Here is a 20,135-nt window from a genome sequence, read left to right on the forward strand (position 1 = left end):
GTCACAAACCTTCAGTATCACTGAGGAATCTAAAGACTTGCCATAACTTTGACACCTTTAAAGCACTCTATTTAAAACATGAAGGCTATCTGATTAAAAAAACAAAAGGCTTCTCTGTTGCGAGACGCCCATCAACAGAGTATAGAGACATCATTGCCTCAGGCCCCGTTTACACTAGTGCGTATTAGTTTTAAAACGGCGTTTTAGAATGAAAACGATCCGCGTCCACACTCGCGTTTTACCCAGCGTTTCTGAACTGCTCTCCGTCCACACCAAAACGCTGAAAACGCACATCACGTGACCACACACACACACTTTGGCAATCGCTGGAGCCCAACTACCCAGATGAGAGCTCTGCTAGTCGGACTTCTCATCAAGCATCTCCCGCTGGATCTAATCTCACTATATTTATAAAACGTGATATTTCATTCATCTTGTTGTCTTTATCTAACGACATATTCCCTGACTTTGGTCACTGGAATCTATTACTTGTTCTCAGGTAACGTGTTTTGGCTGAGCGCAAAGATAAGTTAATGATTAATGTAAGCACGTAGCCTACATTCTGTATATTGACTGATCGCTTGCCTTTATTTCCTATAATGTATAAACTTATTGTATGTTATACTTTTATAATGGCCATTATCGATTATTAAAACTGATATTCAGCAAAAGAGAGGGTGTGTTTCGTATTTTCACTGAAATTGAAAGGAGGCAGTTGTTATCGGCTCCGTTTTGTTATAAATATGCACACAGTGAAGATGACGCTCATATATGCAGCACGACGCCTCAACATTTCTGCTGTCTGTTTAGTTGTTAATATTAAAATAAAAATAGGCAGTTCCTTATATCAAGTTTACATTTTATTGTTGAGAAAGTGAAACAACGTAGCCAAGGTGATGTGAATGAAGTTATAAAGTACACTGTTCCCTGTGAAGATTGACGCTGGTCCTCGGTATGTTTTCCATATCAAACTGAGAAGAAGAGATGCAGCCTTGATCAAACTTGCGAAGTCTGAACTTACACGGAGAAGATTCAGGACTGAACTGTGTGTTAGGCTACTTAATATTGAGGAAAAGCCCCAATCAGAGAGGCGAATGTCTGCAGCCCCGCCTCCGTTTTCAGATATCTCCGTCTTTCCCCATCCACACTGAGACGGAGCTGCAGCGTTTTAGAATGAAAACGGCCTCTCCAGCGTTTTCGAAACGCTCCGTTTTCGGCGCTCGAGAACTCCGGCGTAGTGTGGACGGATGGCGTAACCGTAGCAAAACTTATGCGTTTTCAAACTAAAACGCACTAGTGTAAACGGGGCCTCAGACACATTGAAAAGTAGGTGCTACTAATGAGCAAATGTGCTTAAAGTAAGTATGCTGTCACGTTTCCTCAGTATTGCAACTAAAGCATCAAAATATCATGTCATAACTTTGACAGCTTTAAAATGCTCTATTTAATGCATTCAGGGTGTCTGATTTATAGAAGTGTTGTGAGAAGTCCATCCATGCCATTCAGTGATATACAGTACAGCAGCAGTGTTGGACAGTAACTACTGCAAATATTTTACTTCCCTACTGTACTTAAGTACATTTTCAAGTACAGTATGTATATTTAATCAAAGTATTTTTATGTGACATGTATTTATTCACCACATTCTAAAACAAAACTAAACATTGAAATTTAGCAGAGTAAAAAAAAAACATTTTGTGCATCTAACTTGTGACAAAGCTTGAATCTTGTAAGATGACCTTTTAAAGTGGTTCACAAAATAATTTGTTAATTAGACAGAACTGATGTTATATTAAATATTTATATTATTTATTACATTTCACATTAGTTGTAATTTATTAACGTCAACCCTTACCCCAACCCTAAACCCAACCGTCACTGTAACATAAAAACAGTAGTTGTACCAAGTATTATTTATCTAATTTATAAAATTACCCAATAAATTGTATTTTTTTAACATCTACTCCTACCTTAACCCTAAACCTAACCATCACAGTACTGTAAAATATTAATTATTGTTTTACAATAAAAATGATGCTACATTGATATGCACATTCGCAGCTGTATGTCCTAATTAGACTTTACTGTAATTCAAATATATGCTGCTCACACAAACAAGGATTCTTCCAGAAAGTACCATTTATACATCCATTCCAAAATACCAGTAAATTAAAATCAGGTTGACGTCAGAACCCAACATCAGGTGACATCAATGTCCAATGTCCAGCTTAAAGTCAACTTAAAATCAACCAAATATCAGTGCCTAATCATGTTACACCTAGACGTTGTGTGAACGTTACCACTATGCCATCAGACATTGGATTTTGGTCACTTTCCAACACAACCTAAAATCAACCAAATATCAACGTAATTTGAATTTGAGAATGTTGTCCTTAGACGCTGGCTAGACATTGACTTTTGGTCACCTGACGTCATGACCTAATATTAACAACTTATGATGTTGTGTGCTTGCTGGGTTGTATTAAACATGAAGGAAGTCACTCCTTATTTTGATGGTGTCATTTTTATTTAAAACTTAAGCATTCATGTAGCTGCTTTTGTCCCAGAGATGGACCAAATAACTAGGAAAAAAATCAGCTAACGTTACCATCCGACAGAAGTGCTAACTGCAGCTAAAAACACTGTTGTTTACACATTTGACAACATTACAAATTCTACAGATATTGTGAAAAACATCAATGAAAAGATATCTTGAATATCGAGATGTACATTTAAGTTTGTGCTGCAGCTTGTGAGATATTTCTTAAAACAAAAGACTGTCAGTGTTGTAGGCTGCTCAAATCTGACTCATAGGAGGGCTCCTTCACATGCACATGCGTCACACAGCTGAATTCACATCGGTTTATTATAAGCATTTTATTGATCATATCTATAGTGTGTTAATAATTTTTGTAATGTACTTGTGTACATGCAAAAGTTTTATTTGATTTTGATTTTCTTCCACACTTGAATTATCGGTTTATGAAAATTTCTTGAAAAAAGGTAACTTTTTCCTGAAAAAACATTTATCTATAAATACTTTTAAAACTTTTTTTTTAAATGTGAGTACTAACAAAAAGCCACTACATTTTTGGTTTGACTAGGACTAAACATTATATTGTTTAAGCATCAATATCGCATTGTGTTTATCTGCAATAATGACATCACATGATTAGATTATTTAGTTAAGATTAAAAGAAAAATATATATAATTGAATATATTTTTAATTATCACTATTTATGCAGGTGACACGATGGCGCAGTGGATAGCACAATCGTCTCACACCAAAAAGGTCACTGGTTTAAGCCTCGGCTGGGTCAGTTTGCATTTCTGTGTGGAGTTTGCATATTCACAGTTTACTGATTCAAAAGATTTGATCATTGTGAGCCTCCAGTTAATGACTCACAGATTCAAAAGATTTGGTCAGGGTGGGTCTTCGGTTATTGACCTACAGATTCAACTGATCTGGTGTGACATCAAAGTATGATGTGAACAATTCAAAAGCACACAGATCTGTTGGTTCTCTAATTGCTCTCTAATTGTATGCTTCGATGCACATATTAGTCTGTGCAGAGCCACTTCAAACAAACATAATGACTCATTGATTCAAATGATGCGGTCAGAGTGAGTTTCCAGTTAATAGTTCACTGATTCAAACAATCCTTCAGAGTGAGTATTCAGGTAATGACTCACTGATTTAAAAGATCTGGTTAGAGTGAGTCGCCAGTGAATGACCCACAGATTCAAATCAGTTTATGACTATTTTGGGGGGAAAAAAAAATTAATAAAATAAAAAATATATTTTATACTTTTTATATGTGAGTATACAAAATATCAGCTTCATTTGTATTTCTATTAAGACTGAACAATAAATCCCTTGAGCATTGATAAAGCAATGTGTGTATCTGCAATAGTCACATGGCAGGATTAGATTATTTAACTAGGATAAAAGATAAAAATATTATCTGCACAGAAAAAAAAAACTTGATCATCCCAGTCAATTAAAATTCATGAAATCTTTCCAAATCTAACTATTCAAATGGTTCAGATTCAGGTGAAATTATATTTATATTGCAATATATATCGTAGTAAAACTAAATATGGCAATGTCAGATTTTTCCAATATTGTGCAGTTCTAACTTTGACTATTTATAGACTTCATGCTGTTGAGGTCAGAATTATTAGCCCCCCAGAGTTATTAGTCCCCCTGTATCCCCCCCAAATTTCTGTTTAACGGAGAGAAGATTTGTTTAACACATTTCTAAACATAATAGTTTTAACAACTCATTTCTAATAACTGATTTATTTAATCGTTGCCATGAAGACAGTAAATAATATTTGACTAGATATTTTTCAAGACACGTCTATGCAGCTTTAAGTGACATTTAAAGGCTTATCTAGGTTAATTAGGTTAACTAGGCAGGTTAGAGTAATTAGGCAAGTTATTGTATAATGATGGTTTGCTCTGTAGGCTATTGTTCTGTTAAGCTAAAATAGCTTAAAAGGGCTAATCATTTTGACCTTAAAATGATGTTTAATAAATTAAAAACTGCTTTTATTCTAGTCGAAATAAAACAAAAAAGACTTTCTCTAGAAGAAAAAATATTATCAAACATACTGTGAAAATGTCCTTACTCTGTTAAACATCATTTTAAATATTTTAAAAAGAAAAAGAAAATCAAAGGGGGGCTTATAATTCTGACTTCAACTGTATATGATTGATATTGTTTTATTAGGGTATCCATTCTTTATTTTAAAAGTGTGATTTGTGTACTTCATTAAGCAGGCATTTGCTCTAGTAGAAGCCTTGCTGTTTGTTCACACTCAATTACAGCCTGGTGATGGGATCTGAAACCTCTCAGGGGGCTGTTGGTGGGCAGCAGCGTGAACTGTCAATCAACGTGTGAGGTCACTCGAAATGCTAAACATGCTAATTACGCACACTGTTCCCAGTCGACTGCCCCCTCCAGTCCCAGATCAGACCTTTAAGCCTTTTTCTGGCTTACCAGGGCACATCCAGCTCCAGGGACAGGTAAGAATATCCTTCAAGCATTGGTACCAAGTGTTGTTTATTTTCACCAGCATGTCTAGAATACCAAAGCGTTCCTTGCTGAAAGTCTCTGTCCACACGTGTAAGATCTGTGAAATCCTAGTAGTTTTGATTTGCATCGCTATGAAAACACATGCTTGAGGGTAAATGAGTTGATGTAGCTAATGGTATCATGAAGCACATCAGCAGAATAAGTGCAAACGTTGAAGTGTCCATTGTCAAGACTTAGAAGTGAGGTAATTGAAACATAATTTTGGGTCAACCCCAATGTAAAACTTAAAAAATATAAAATATAAGTTCTTAATAATGTGCTAATAGCCTTGTGGACAGTGCACCAACATATAGCACCATTGCGATTTGGTTTAAATGTATTTTTGTAGTAAATATCTGGACAAATGTAAATAAAAAACATTCTTTACAATTACTGTAGTTCTATGTGACTGTCACATCACTTCATATATGCTACATAAACTAAACAAACCCTATCCAAACCTGACTCAAGAATTAACTACAGTCCATGTGCGTGATCAATCAAGCCTATGGTTTTGGACTGTGTTTTCCTTAAAGCCAGCGTCTGAATCGCTTCCTTTATCTTGGACAGCATTGGGATAAAGACGACAGACTTTCAAGCAGATTGCAAGTGGCCTGCTAACAGGATTACAGGTCTTCTCAACCTCCAAACACCTCGGACTGTCTGTCTTTGGTGAATTACACACTAGTCAACACCACATCAGGTGTGGCAGACACAAACCTTAAGCCTCTTTCACACACAGATTCCAAAAGTTGTTCCGGTAACTCTTCCGGTATTCTGGGATTTGCTCATTCAGACTGTTGGGAGCTTTTGTATATTCTGTGCGAATTTGTCTAGACTTAAATAAGGCCTGGTGTTAAAATGGTTTTTCGACAGTCTGGTCACAAGTAGACATCACTAAATACAGGTGAAACTACTCCAAAATGGTAGTAGAAAACTTATTAGATTGGATAACATAATTATGCATTCAAAAATTCAACACGATTCAAAATCAAAACAGGCTAATGAAGATACCCAGGGCTACATTTTTTGGAGCTATGTAATTTTTTCCTGAAGTTACGACTGCTTGCAGTTTTTGCTATTACAAATATACTAGAGGCGACTGTGTAAATTTTTTACATTTCAAATATGTTAATAGGCCACATTTTCTCATATGTGCAGTTTTTATGTCCTTCTTGTGAATCCACCACAGGCCGATGTGTACATTTCTGCTAATCTTAAAGTGAGACTGCATTGCAAAGAAATGCTAAGTTTGTCCTGTTTCTAGTCCAAATATCTAAAAACAGAAATTTATAGACAAGCAAAAATACTTGTTTACAGTTGAAATTAAAAAAAAAAATTTCCTTAAATCAAGAAAAATAATCTGACAATGGAGTAAGCAAAATAATTGTGTTTTTTTTTTTTTCGACATAAAAGTATTTCGCTTAGACTTGTGGCAGACTATTTTGCTAGTTTTAAGAAAAAAATCACTTAATTTTGACATATTATTTATTTAAACAAGACATTATTTTTGCTAGCCTAGAAAATGCTTCTTGATTTGAGAATTTTTGGATGAGAAACAAGACAAAGAATCTAAGTATGAAAAGCATTTCTTTCAGAGTGTGTTGCATTTAGTTTATGCATTTAACCATCCACTAAAAGTGTGATCATTATCCAGTGTGTTTTGGGAAAGCACACTAAAACAGGATTGTCATTCATTACTGTGTTGTACCAAGCACATGTATTATAATCAAGCTATCCTTTACTTCCTTTCCATTCACGCTTACTTTCCTGCTTGCTTGCAAGCCACATCATCACATGGGTTTGTTCATTCAAAAATACTTGCACATCATAATGAAGACTGCTGTGATGAAGGGTGTGACTAAATGAGAGGCAGAGAAGAGTTTAATGAAATTCTAACACAAGTGATCACAAGAGAGTAATTTGAAGGCATGTTCAGACCAGGTAGAAATAGAGTTAAGCACCAAAATATATATGAAAAGTTCTGATGCAAAACCTCTGAGCGCCAACTGAAATGTTCTTTTAACAAGTATTTTTCAAGAACTTTTGTAAAGGTTCAGTGATTTCACTTTTATGATAATTAAAAGGTTCTATTTACTGCCTTTAGAAAGGCACCTAGGTTACCCCTTTTTTCAAATTTAATAAAAGTCTTTTGTGTCTACCAAATGTGTCTGTAGTTTCATCTCAAAAAACACCCATCAGATTTTTTTTTATACCTTTTATAAGATTCTATTTTGGTTACGCAGTGGCGCAATAGTTAGTGCTGTCGCCTCACAGCAAGAAGGTCGCTGGGTCGCAGGTTCGAACCTTGTGGAGTTTGCATGTTCTCCCTATGTTCACGTGGGTTTCCTCCGAGTGCTCCGGTTTCCCCCACAGTCCAAAGACATGCGGTACAGGTGAATTGGGTAGGCTAAACTGTCTGTAGTGTGTGTGTGTGTGTGTTTGTGTTGGATAAACATGCTGGATAAGTTGGCAGTTCATTCCGCTGTGGTGACCCCGGATTAATAAACGGACGAAGCCGACAAGAAAATAAATTAATGACAGATTCTATGCCCGTTCTTAAAAAGGGTCAGTCAGTGTTTTTGTTTTGTTCTCTAAATGAATTAAATATGTGAAAATAATTTAGGGCAGGGCTATTTACTTTATTAATCTTATTCTGTTTTTCTATGCTTTTGAAATCACTGCAGGTTCGTGAAGATGCTCTGTTGTTATGTTCTGTTATTAATATGCTAGCATGTTAAAATAAATCAGTATTTTAAAATGCTATATTTAATGTGTCAGACACAATATAGCCAAGTAATTTGTTTAAAAAAATGAAATAATAATTTAATAGTAATGGCCAGTTAACCATTAAAAACTAATCAGCGGTGGTTGTCGGTTAGCAAAATTAACCGAAATGAGCATCCGTAGTAAGAACTTTATCAATGAGTATTTGATGCATTTGTTGTGGAGTTGCAACAATGAGGCACACACAATGTTGTTAAAAAGTGCATGCACACACACAGGTACACACACACAAAGCACAGACATGCACACACAGACAGTGCGCACATTTAGCTTTGCAGTCTTTTTGCACGCAATTGTGACAGGATACTGGTCAATCTCCACTGCTGTGGGGATGTCGGTTAATGTACAGAATAATTGATTTAATTGATTGATGACTGATTTAATGTTCACAAAGCGGGATTAAAGCGTCTTCTTTCATTATAGTTATGACACACGACTGTGGTGATAAAGTAAAGGTGAGGTAAATCACTGTAATTCAGTACACACATGCACTGTTTTAAAACATTTTAAACTTGTAAAACTTACGCTTGATCATATTTGATGATGACTGATGATCCTAGCAAACTAAACAGACCTTTTATTCCCGGTTGCTTTGCGCATGTCCTGACTTGTTGATATGATTATACACTTGACTACTGGGACATGTTAATACGCAGCTGTCAATCAATTTGGTGAGCTGGGGGACCGCAGTCCTACATCAAGTTGCGGTCGATCTGAAAACCGCTCCAATTAGTCCACCGTTTTTTATGTTGCTAAATTTAAAAAAAGGACTGGGTGTGTTTATTTCACCCCAGTATGACGGTCTATACACTATACCTACACATATGTCTGTCCAAACGGCTTGAAAAGTAGATTTTTCACCATAGGTGCCCTTTAAAAGAAAAAAATCTGAATGTAAACAGAGAAGGCTGAGAAAATGTTCCTTTTTGCACCATTATGGACCTGAACTCTTCATATATATATATATATATATATATATATATATATATATATATATATATATATATATATATATATATATATATATATATATATATAGAGAGAGAGAGAGAGAGAGAGAGAGAGAGAGAGAGAGAGAGAGAGAGAGAGAGATAGATAGATAGATAGATAGATAGATAGATAGATAGATAGATAGATAGATAGATAGATAGATAGATAGATAGATAGATAGATAGATAGATAGATAGATAGATAGATAGATAGATAGATAGATAGATAGATAGGTAGGTAGGTAGGTAGGTAGGTAGGTAGGTAGGTAGGTAGGTAGGTAGGGATAGATAGATAGATAGATAGATAGATAGATAGATAGATAGATAGATAGATAGATAGATAGATAGATAGATAGATAGATAGATAGATAGATAGATAGATAGATAGATATAGATATAGATATATATATATATATATATATATATATATATATATATATATATGTTTGAACTCTCAGTAATGATTAAATCACACTGAACTGAGCTAAACTGAACTGAACTGAACTTAAACACTAAAACCTGAACCACACTGTTCCAGTTACTATGACCATTTATGTGAAGCTGCTTTGACACAATCTACATTGTAAAAGCGCTATACAAATAAAGCTGAATTGAACTGAATTGAATATATATATATATATATAGATAGATATATAGATATATATATATATATATATATATATATATATATATATATATATATATATATATATATATATATATAGATAAATATATATTATTGTTTATATCTGTCATTCAACTATTAGCAGAATATTTATTTTATTAACTTTATTATGAGTGTAATAATACAGATGCTGACAACAGAGTTGAGGATCCAAGTGCAGTACTTTATTCCTAATAGAATGATCTGTGTAGGCTGGATTGCTGGAGACCGTGACAATTAGACAATGAGACAATAAGAAAAAAATAAAGCTTTAAACTAAGTACCACACATTACACACCAATCCATGTAAATAGTATGGTTTGCGTAACACCTTATTTTAAAACCCACTGTTCATTGAGTTGTTTGAATAGCTAGTCCACTAATCGTTTTAAAAAAAGCTCTGTATAATTAGTTTCAGGTTCACCTGAACCTGATCAGACGTGTTTTTAGAGGCATATACACAAGAAGTGGTTTTGACAAAGCAAAACAGAATGGAACATAATGTTCAAGGAGACTTTTAAAAAGACTACTTTTGACTTGTATGTGCCAGGTGCACAAAATATTTGCTGATGTAACACAATGAAAAACTCATTATGTTAATGCATACAGTAAAAGTAGAGGTGCTTTAATGATAAATGTTAGGCCAAATTTAGATCTCACTCTGAGAAATTCAATACTATTCAAAGAGGATTTTATTGAGTAAACTGTGTGACATTCAAAGCACAGCACTGTTGGCATTCTACTTGAAACATTCTGGTTAAGATATCAAAACTATTTATACAGGGGTTGGACAATAAAACTGAAATGCCTGGTTTTAGACCACAATAATTCATTAATTTAATAATTCATTAATTAATTACTCCCAATACAGCATCAGTCAATTTGGGGAATGACAGATACAAGTCCTGTACAGTGGCAAGAGGGATTTTGAAACATTCTTTGTGCAGAATAGTGGCCAAATCACAACATGACACTGGCGGAGGAAAAAGTTTCCTTACTCACTTCTCCAAAACACCCTAAAGTGGCTTAATAATACTTGGATCTGGTGTCTGCGCAGGCCATAAAAGATGTTTAACTTCACCTTCATGCTCATCAAACCACTCTATCACCAGTCTTGCTGTGTGTATTGGTGAATTATCATCCTGATACACAGCACTGCCTTCAGAATACAATATTTGAACCACTGGGTGCACATGGTCCTCCAGAATGGTTCAGTAGTTCTTGACAGTGACGCAACCATCTAGCACAAGAATTGGGCCAAGGGAATGCCATGATATTGCAGCCCAAACTATTTCTGATCCACCTCCATGCTTTACTCTGGGCATGCAACAGCCTGAGTGGTATGCTTCTTTGGGGCTTCTCCACACCATAACTCTCCCCATTTTGGAAAAGACAGTGAAGGTGGACTCATTAGAGAACCATACATGTTTCACATTGTCCACAGCCAAAGATTGTCGCTTCTGGCATCATTGAAACCAATGTTTTGCATTTGCACAAGTAATCAAAGGTTTGGCTAAAGCAGCCTGCCATGCATATTGACCCTGTGGAGATCCTGACAAACAGTTTTGGTGGAAACAGGAGAACTTTTAATTCTGCAATGAGTTATGCCTAGTCCAGACTGCATGATTTTAGCCCCGACTTTGACTCACCGACAGGTTTTGAGAAATCGCCAACAAATGCCTGAAATCACAGTCAAATCAGTGCTCGTGCATGTGAGTGACAATCATACAGTATGAACTGTCAAAGACGCGATCTGAGAGAATCGCCGATGAGTCGCAGATACCTGTGAGATACTTGGCGTGCTAAATATCTGGAGCTGTCAGCGATTTAAATCATGCCGTGTGAAATAAGTTTTGACTGAACATAACATCGGCGATCGCCTACAGCCAATGAGAGAGCAGCATTGACTTGTGTGTGTGTGTACCTGCTGGCCAGCAGGAGGTTGGGTGAGAAGTTAAAAGCGCTCATTTTCGGTTTATTTGGACCCAAGAAATGGAGAAAAAACTAGTGGAGTTTTGGCAGGAGGACCCGTGTCTGTTTGACATTTAATACAGAAAGCTAAAAAAAGAAAGTTGAGGTGAAATTGCTAATTCCCTTCAAACCCTCCATTAAATGCTCCTTTCTCTTCATGTAGTTAATAACAAAATATATACTACGTGTTTTTGGCTGTGAGACGTAGTTTGGACAAAGTTGTCGGCTATTCTTCGCATTGTAAAGTCATGCAATGTGAAAGCCCCTGTCGCTGATCCATCTATTCTATAAAAGTAGCTTATCAGCATCTAAGTGTCCACTTAGGCATTTAAACACCAAAACAAGAATCCTAAAATGTAACTTAAACTGTACAGGAAGCCAGTAAGAGAAGCCAGTATGGCTGTAATGTGCTTTCATTTGTGTGTCCCTGTCAGCATATGAGCAGCAGCATTCTGCACCATCTGCAGATGAGTAAGGGAGGCATGGCTAATACCCACATAGAGGACATTACAATAATCTATCTAAATCGAGATAAAAATATATATAACTCTTTCAAAGTCGTTGAAAGACAGAAAAGACTATATAAATAATAGCACAAAACTGTGCATACAAATATTAAACAAAACACATAATAAGCATAATATCCTCATAATCTTTGGACTTAATAAAAAAGAAAATTGCAATCAGTGCACCTTTAATTTGTAGGGTATACATTTTGATGGTAAATTACAGGAAACATGATAATAATGTGTCCTAGCCTTGAATGGTTTTGAGCTTATACATTAACAGACTCTGTAATTCATTTCCCTGTCACAAATCACAGTCATTTAATTAAAAGTGAATAGCAGTGAACAGAACCGAGACAAGACGAGTGAGGATGCTACTGTAGCTGGTAAAGGCATTAGGGGCTGAAAAAAGCTTTGATCTCATGGCCACTATATTCATTTCAAGGAACTTATGGTGCCCAAACTCCATGTCAAGTTGGAGAAACGACACACAACATGCGGTCAACCATGGCAACACTGACTACACCGTACCTCAAGGGTCCACATTTGCCATAAATCTGTGAACCAAAGCCAATGTTTCTTCTGACAAGACGTTTTATGAGACATGAAGAAGGACAGGGGACGGCATGTAAAAGGATGAGGGCAGTTACAAATAGAAAGAGTTTAATTTAACATGTCCTTAAGATAGAAAGAGCGCTACGCAAGATTACAGCCCAGGTCTGAAGCTGACAGGAAATCCAGAAACACAAGCTGATGTTCCACTATATTTAGATGCAAGGACCTGGTACAGACATGCCTGTAAGAGGTATAGAATGAGTGTGATCAAAAAGTAATCATGAACAGACATAAGCCAATATTCAATTGTTTAATATATCGTCCTAATGAACATACACATTACTGATATCATGGGCACTTTAAAATTACAGTGAATCAACTTTTAGAGTGTGTTTTAAGAATATTCATCACAGAACCAAATGCTTGAGAACTAAATATGACAAATTATTTTCAAACATGAATTATTATTTTTTTGAAAACTCTGTGACTATTTCTAAGCATTTTGTTTATAACTCTGTACAGATAGGTTCCATGACTCAATTATACTGCATTACAAACAACTTACATAAACAGTAATTATTTTTTTTTTGTAATTTGATGCAAAGATGATTGAATGCAAAGTATAGCTTTAAAAATGTACACGTTGTTTTTTAAATCTAAATATTACAAATTTTCAAAAACTTGAGATACTGATGACCATTAAATAAGTAATAACCGTCTTGTGAAAAGAGTCCATAAATTGTCAGCCACAATTGGTTTGTGTATTCGTGTATGACATGACATGTAAATAAGTGGATGTGGGAAATAAATTTACTTTATGTCTTTATAGATAAAGCACATGACAAATTAGTAATTTAACACTGGGCACATGAAAAAATGGAGAGAATAAATAGAAAGAAAAGAGTTTTGTGGTCTGATTCAGATGGTAGGGTTAAAACATGGTGTAAACAAAGCATGAATTCACCCTGCCTTGTATAAACAGTTTATGCTGCTGGTGGTGTAATGTTGTGAGGGAGATACCTTAGTACAGTGGGTCCCAACCTTTTATTGCCTGAGACCCCCTTTTTCCCCAGAAAATATTTTTATGCCCCCCTCCACATTTAATGATATAATCGCTCATATACGTTTGCAGAAAGGATGACAAAAATGTTGTTTTCAAACAAACTGTATGTTTATTATAAAAGTGGGCATGGATCTTTTTTTTTAATCTAGACTAATCTAGATTAATCTCGGAATTAATCTAGATTAATTTAGATTAAAATGGCTCATTTGAATTTTGCTGAAGGCATTCAAAATATGTGTGCTACCCAAATAAAAAGTCTTTGAGAACGGGTTTCTCAAGCCAGGTGGCGCATTAGACCAGGGGCTCATCTCTGGTTTACGAATTGCATCACAAATTGCTCGAGAAACTGTTCTAATATGATAATTGGTGATGAAAACAAATCATGTTCAATAAGATGTACTTGTGTTTACGAACTGTTTATTCAGTTAAAGATGAATTTTGAACTGTTGGCCTACATAAGTTTGAAACAGCGATTTTTGATTACCTTGATAAGTCATAACTGAACTTAACAGAAATTGAATTAAGACATGTGGAGTATGCATATATTAGTGGCATTATTGAAGTAAACACTGCGGTCTTTAGGACCTTTCTCCATATTTTCCGATAAGATCCACGCGCGGCTATCAGTATCAGCGCAGCTATCAACCATTTTTTTCAGAGGATGACAAACTGACAAATCATTGCTGTCGTTCTGATACATCTTTTATTAAAGGAGAAAAGTATTAAGCACTGCAGTGTTTGTGTGTTCTGTGTTTGTCTGAGAAAATCAGTCTTACCGAAATGTGTATATCCCATACAAGCTGAAGCTGATCAGTCAAATCTTGTCATGACTCGTGGTGCGCTCGTGTCACAAGCCGCAAGCTGCGCACCTCTATTAGAAACAACAAACTTGTGCAAATTCTAGAAATACGCAATATGCCACCGTCATATGCAATCTCAATCAGTTGATCTTCTTGCAGAGCCATGGTGGATTCACCCGATTTGTTGACAAGTGGGTTGCGGATCTATTCCTTGGTAGTTCGCTGGTCCTTCACTTGGAAAAAAAACCTTCTAAAGACATCTGTTTCTAACTCATTTTACCGCTTGTGGAATAAATTTTGGTGCTCAAGTGACCAAGTGACATTTTTCAAAATAAAAAAAAACTTGAAAATTTGAAAAAAAAACTTTTCAAAATAAAAGAGCGTTCAGACAGATAAGTAAACTGAAATAATTAATTATTTCTTGTGCAGCCCGGTACCAATCGAGCCACGGAACGGTGGTTGAGGACCACTGAGCTAGGTGATAAAACGAACTAAGGCAACAGGATCATTGTCCACTGCTAAGATTTCTTTTTTAAATATGACCCCCGTGACCCCCCAATTGGGAACCAACTGATCCAATTGATCATAAAGCATTGTTGCTGGCCATGTACATCGTTTTATGACCCGTTATCCTGTCATGGCTACTTCCAGCAGTATTAAAGTGGTGGTCCAGAGTGTATTTTTAAGGCTTGGTTGTGTTTATAAGATGCAATGTGTGCTCATATTTAATTTGTGAAAAATCACATTTTTATATATATATATATATATATATTTACTTTAATTGTATACTGCTACTCAGCTAACATGAAAAAGACTATCATATTTCCTAGTTCGTCCGAAAGCCCACCCTCAAGAGGCTCTGACTGCTCAGCTAAAATGATGTGCTGTGGATCGCAGATTGCCTTCATGTCACCAGGAAGTGTCTATGCTATAACATTACAGCACATTTGATTTGGACACACCCTTTTACTGTGCAGGGTGTATGGGTTTATGACATCATTAACCCAGATTTATGTTTTGTAGTCCCCAAACTTCCTTCACTGTAGGCTTTGCTAAGCTAACTCTGTAAAAGCCAATTCAGCCATTCAGAAATGTTCACAAAGCGACATTACACATCAACTAAGTTTAAAATATGATATCGTAGTGGACCACCCCTTTAAGCACCGTTTCACACAAATTATCTCAAACGTGCTTTAGAGTTCACTACTTGAATGGCCTCCACAGTCACCAGGTCCATCTCCAGGCACCTGGAGGAGGAAATTTATCTAATGTATGTGCAGACAACAAATTTGCAGCAAATTTGTGAAGCTACTAAGTAAATATGGATGAAAGTCTAAAAAGGATTGTCTTTAGCACCTTGTTAAATCAACGCAACTGTAGCAATTAGTTTGCTCCAAAGGCAGTTCTGAAGGCAAATTAGGGTTTAACCCTGTTTTAGAAAAGTGTACCTTATTAAGTGGCCTGTAATTGCAAATCTGTATTTTATTGTGTTTGTACTGGTTTACTTTTAGTCAGACAGGTTAACGCTAGCCTTTGATAATTATCATTATCTCTTTTTAAAGCTTCTCACTCCTAGTGGACATAATATTTACTCATTCTGAAGTTGGTCCAAGTCTCAACAGTTTTTTTTTTTTTTTATCTTAGTAAGAAAAAATATTTTCTTACTAAGATGATTTGTCTTTATTCTAATTAAAATATCTAAAAACAATTTAGTAAAGAAGCATTTATTTTAAACATATTGTATTGTTTAAAAGTTATTGTTTTTCAGATTATTTATTTTTTATTATTATTATTATTTTATTTATTTATTTTTTGTTTAGCCCACGGGCATTTTTTTTTTTTTGCTTGATTTAAAAAAAAATTACTGTAAAAAAAAAAAAAACTACTTTATTTGTCTAAAAAAGACAGGTTTTACTTGTCTAGAAAATGCTTATTGATTTAAAGGACACCAATGATAAAAAATCTTTTTTTTGAAAGCTGTTTGGACAGAGCTGTTTGTAGGTATGGTGTGTCCACAGTCATATTGGGGTGATATAAACACAATAAGTCTCTTTTTTAAAATGCCCTGATGTTATAATAGGATCGAAATCCCTCTCATCTTGAGGCTGTGTGTGTGTGTGTGTGTGTGTGTGTGTGTGTGTGTGTGTGTGTGTGTGTGTGTGTGTGTGTGTGTGTGTGTGTGTGTGTGTGTGTGTGTGTGTATGTGCAGGAAATTACAATGCTTTGTAATTAAATTGTGTTTGACTCATCATTGCAGAAATGCTTGAATTAACTCCACAACAAATACATCAAATAATCATTGGGAAAGTTTTTACTGCAGTATTTCTCACAAACGTCACATGAGATCTGTTTCCTTCATGTCTGTCACTGTACTGTTTATCTGACACACTCTGACAGGCACTTGGAACAGTAAGCGGGAAGAACTAGCTCATTTGCATTAAAGGCAAAAGCAACAAAAACAGCTACAAGGTGCTCAGAGCTGAAAATTACAAACTTCTGAAAGGTATAATATATAATCTGATAGATTTTTTTGAGCAGACACATTCTGGAGACACAAAAGATATATCTTAAATCTTGAAAAAGAGTTTATAAAGTTGCCCTTTAAGATTTTTAAAATACTTAAAAAATAGATTCTTCAACTACAAGACAAAACCCACAAGATATTTTTTCAGTGTAAAGTGAAAGTCAATGAGGTACAGTGTTGTTTGGATCACAAAATTCATCAAAAATTTGTCGTCAGATTTTGAAAAACGTCAGGCTGAACAAATTAATTTCAATTTCTTCTTGACCTTAAACTCCAAGTAACAAGCACTTAAAACTCTTTAGGCTTAAAACAACTCAGAATTAGATCTAAGACTAAACTCTTTCTTTTTAAACATTAAAGAGCCTGATACCGCAGGCTATAAATCCTCAGGCAAACATTATATATAGCCCATTATGCTGTTATAAGACCCTTATGTTAGACCCTTAAACCAAAGTGTTGCACTTCGTCCTGGAGCCAGAACTCCCTTGTCTTGGCTCAAGAGTTGTAATGTATTTACAACTTCAAGAGGCAGAAAGTAGATTGCTTCCTAAAAACTTGGCAGGGTAATTGAGCAGCATATTTTGTTCATTCTTCCCTCCTTTTCCCGATCTCCAGCTGTGCTCCATCTTTCTCATGTTGACCCACATAGAGACCCTGTTGCAGGTACTTCAGATTAGTCACCCGACCGGGAGCGAGTCAGGGACGCTGATAAGCATCAGACGGATGCGGCCTCCAGTGCTCTCGCTCGGGTCAGTGCTGGAGATCCAGCGTTGGGCTCCGTTCCATGTGCTTTCATGTTTGCTGTACTGTGGGATCAATCCAACTGCAATGGCGAACATGCATTGCGTTCTGCCGCTAACTGCCAGGTGCCTTGCATTACTGTCAACACTGAAGGTTGGCTTTAACCATAACGTGCTGGCATTTGTTGCGGAACAGTCACCTTTCAATGGTTCTGCAATTTCCCTCTCAAAAAAAGACTAAATCTAAATATGAGGAATAAATAAGTGATTTAAGAAGATGCATCCTAGAAACAAGGCAAATTATCTGCATTGTAAAAAGTAATTTTTTGAGTAAACGCATTGCCTTAAATTATTAGGTAAACAAACTGCATAATTACAAAACTTAAGTCTAAAGGTGGATGTCAAGGGGCGCAGTGGGTAGCACGATCGCCTCACACCAAGAATGTCACTGGTCCGAGCCCTGGCTGGGTCAGTTGGCATTTCTTTGTGCAGTTTGCATGTTCTCCCAGTGTTTGCGTGAGTTTCCTCCAGGTGTTCAATTAAATTGAATTGAATTGAATTGATTAATAAAGGGACAAAGCGGGAAAAAAATAAGTCAAAGAGTTATCTAAAATTTTTAAGTAAAAGCAACAAGTTGATTTTACTTATAAATGTCAGTAAACCAATTGACTTAACTTTTATAATTATGCACATAGTTTGCTTACTTTTTTAAAGCACAGTAACTAATTGCTTTTTACAGTGGGCCAGTGCAGTAGGATTTTTATATTTAGTAAGATATCTTAAAATAAGAAAACTTGCCTTGACTTTAGTAAAGGAAAAAATATATCATATCACTTATTCTAAGCAGTGTATTTAGTCTAATTATCTTAAAACTAGCTTGTTGATTGCTTTTTAAAGAGTTAGCTTTTCTTATTTTGTGTGAAAAGATATTAAAACCTGAGTTACTAAAGAGCATAAATACACTTAATTTAGGAATTGTGGTTAGATATTATGCCTTAAAATAAGCCAAAGGGTTTACACTTAAAACAAGATTATTTTGTGAATTAAATAAGGATAACACATACATGCATACTGTCCACAATAGATTCATTCAAATTAAAACTTGACAGTAGTTACAATACATAAAAAATTATTACTTGTTATTTAATTTTGAAGAATGCTGCAACAAAACAACAGAATGTATTTTGTCACTCAAGAACAAGTTTAAGTGTGATTGAGTGTTGTTGTTTTTTTTTTTTTAATGGGCAGATTTAAAGCATAAAATATGTCTTAAAAAACAAGGTTGTTCTAAAATTAAGCCTCTGATTGTAATTGAACTGATTTCCAGGTAAAATACCTAACTGTTCTGATCTCAATCTGATCTTGCATAGTACTGTACTCAAAAAGCATAATCAATACAATGTTTTAGTAGGAAATATGATTGAAATTTTTGACTAGATAATGACTAGATAAGGAGTATTTGAGTGTCTGTGCCCTCATGTGTTTCATAAGCTAACAGTGATGGTGTGAGATTCGCCAGACTCTCTTCAGAATGACCTCAGCTTCTTATATTAGAGCTGTGACTGTGTCAGAAAACTCACTGTCACTCGTTTGCCACCCTTGTGACTAAAACCACAGAATTGAATGACAAAGCAATTCAAAGGAAAAAAGAAAAACAACCAAAAAAATCAAGAAAAAACAAAGAACTAAATAGAGCAAGTTTTAAATCCTGCTTTAGAATTTTTTTAAAGCAAAACTAACGTCCAGGCAGCAATTTATTTTAAGTTTCTGCTTTACATATACATACATTCAAAAATTGTTGCTTTTCAGTTAAATCGAATGAACTTTTCTAGTCATCCAAACTAACATTTTTCATGTTTGTTTATTTCTATAGCGCTTTTACTTGTAGATTGTGTCAAAGCAGCTTAACATAGAAGTTCTAGTGAATTGAAACTGTGTCAGTCCAGCTTTCAGAGTTAAATTTCACTGCTGAAATTCCAAACACTAAAGAGCAAATCCATCGATGCGCAGCTCCACAAGTCCCAACAATGCAAGCCAGTGACGAGGAGCATCTTTACCACTTGATGAAAGTGAAAGAAGAAAAAACCTTGAGAGAAACCAGGCTGAAACGCAGGTGATCATACTGACCCACGGGATCAATGCGAAGAAGACATCAATCAAACTGACTAAAAATATTAAGTCTTGATATTTAATATTAAATTTTGATTAACTTAAGCAACTATTCATAACCCTAAACTCAACCAACTGAATACTAGGATTGCTTCAATCAAACGCAAAGATTCGAAAGCTTTCTGCGGAGATCATGGTTTGTTTGGAGTTGGGACCATGTAAAGAAGTAGCTGATTACGTACCAGCAAGAAACTTAAATAAGTCAATTATGCCACATAAATGCACTCAGATGGTTTGTAAAAATACAAGCAGCATGTTTTCTTTTCAACTTGTCTGAGCTGGCAG

General features: G+C 35.4%; 1 protein-coding gene across 9 annotated transcripts in view; it reads right to left on the reverse strand.

Annotated features, from left to right (window-relative positions):
- Positions 1-20,135, reverse strand: part of fhod3b (formin homology 2 domain containing 3b) — a 339,130-nt gene that overhangs the window by 303,709 nt on the left and 15,286 nt on the right. The window lies entirely within an intron of this gene.

This window comes from Danio rerio, chromosome 16, assembly GCF_052040795.2.
Source record: "Danio rerio strain M-AB ecotype USA chromosome 16, GRCz13ab, whole genome shotgun sequence".
NCBI lineage: Eukaryota > Metazoa > Chordata > Actinopteri > Cypriniformes > Danionidae > Danio > Danio rerio.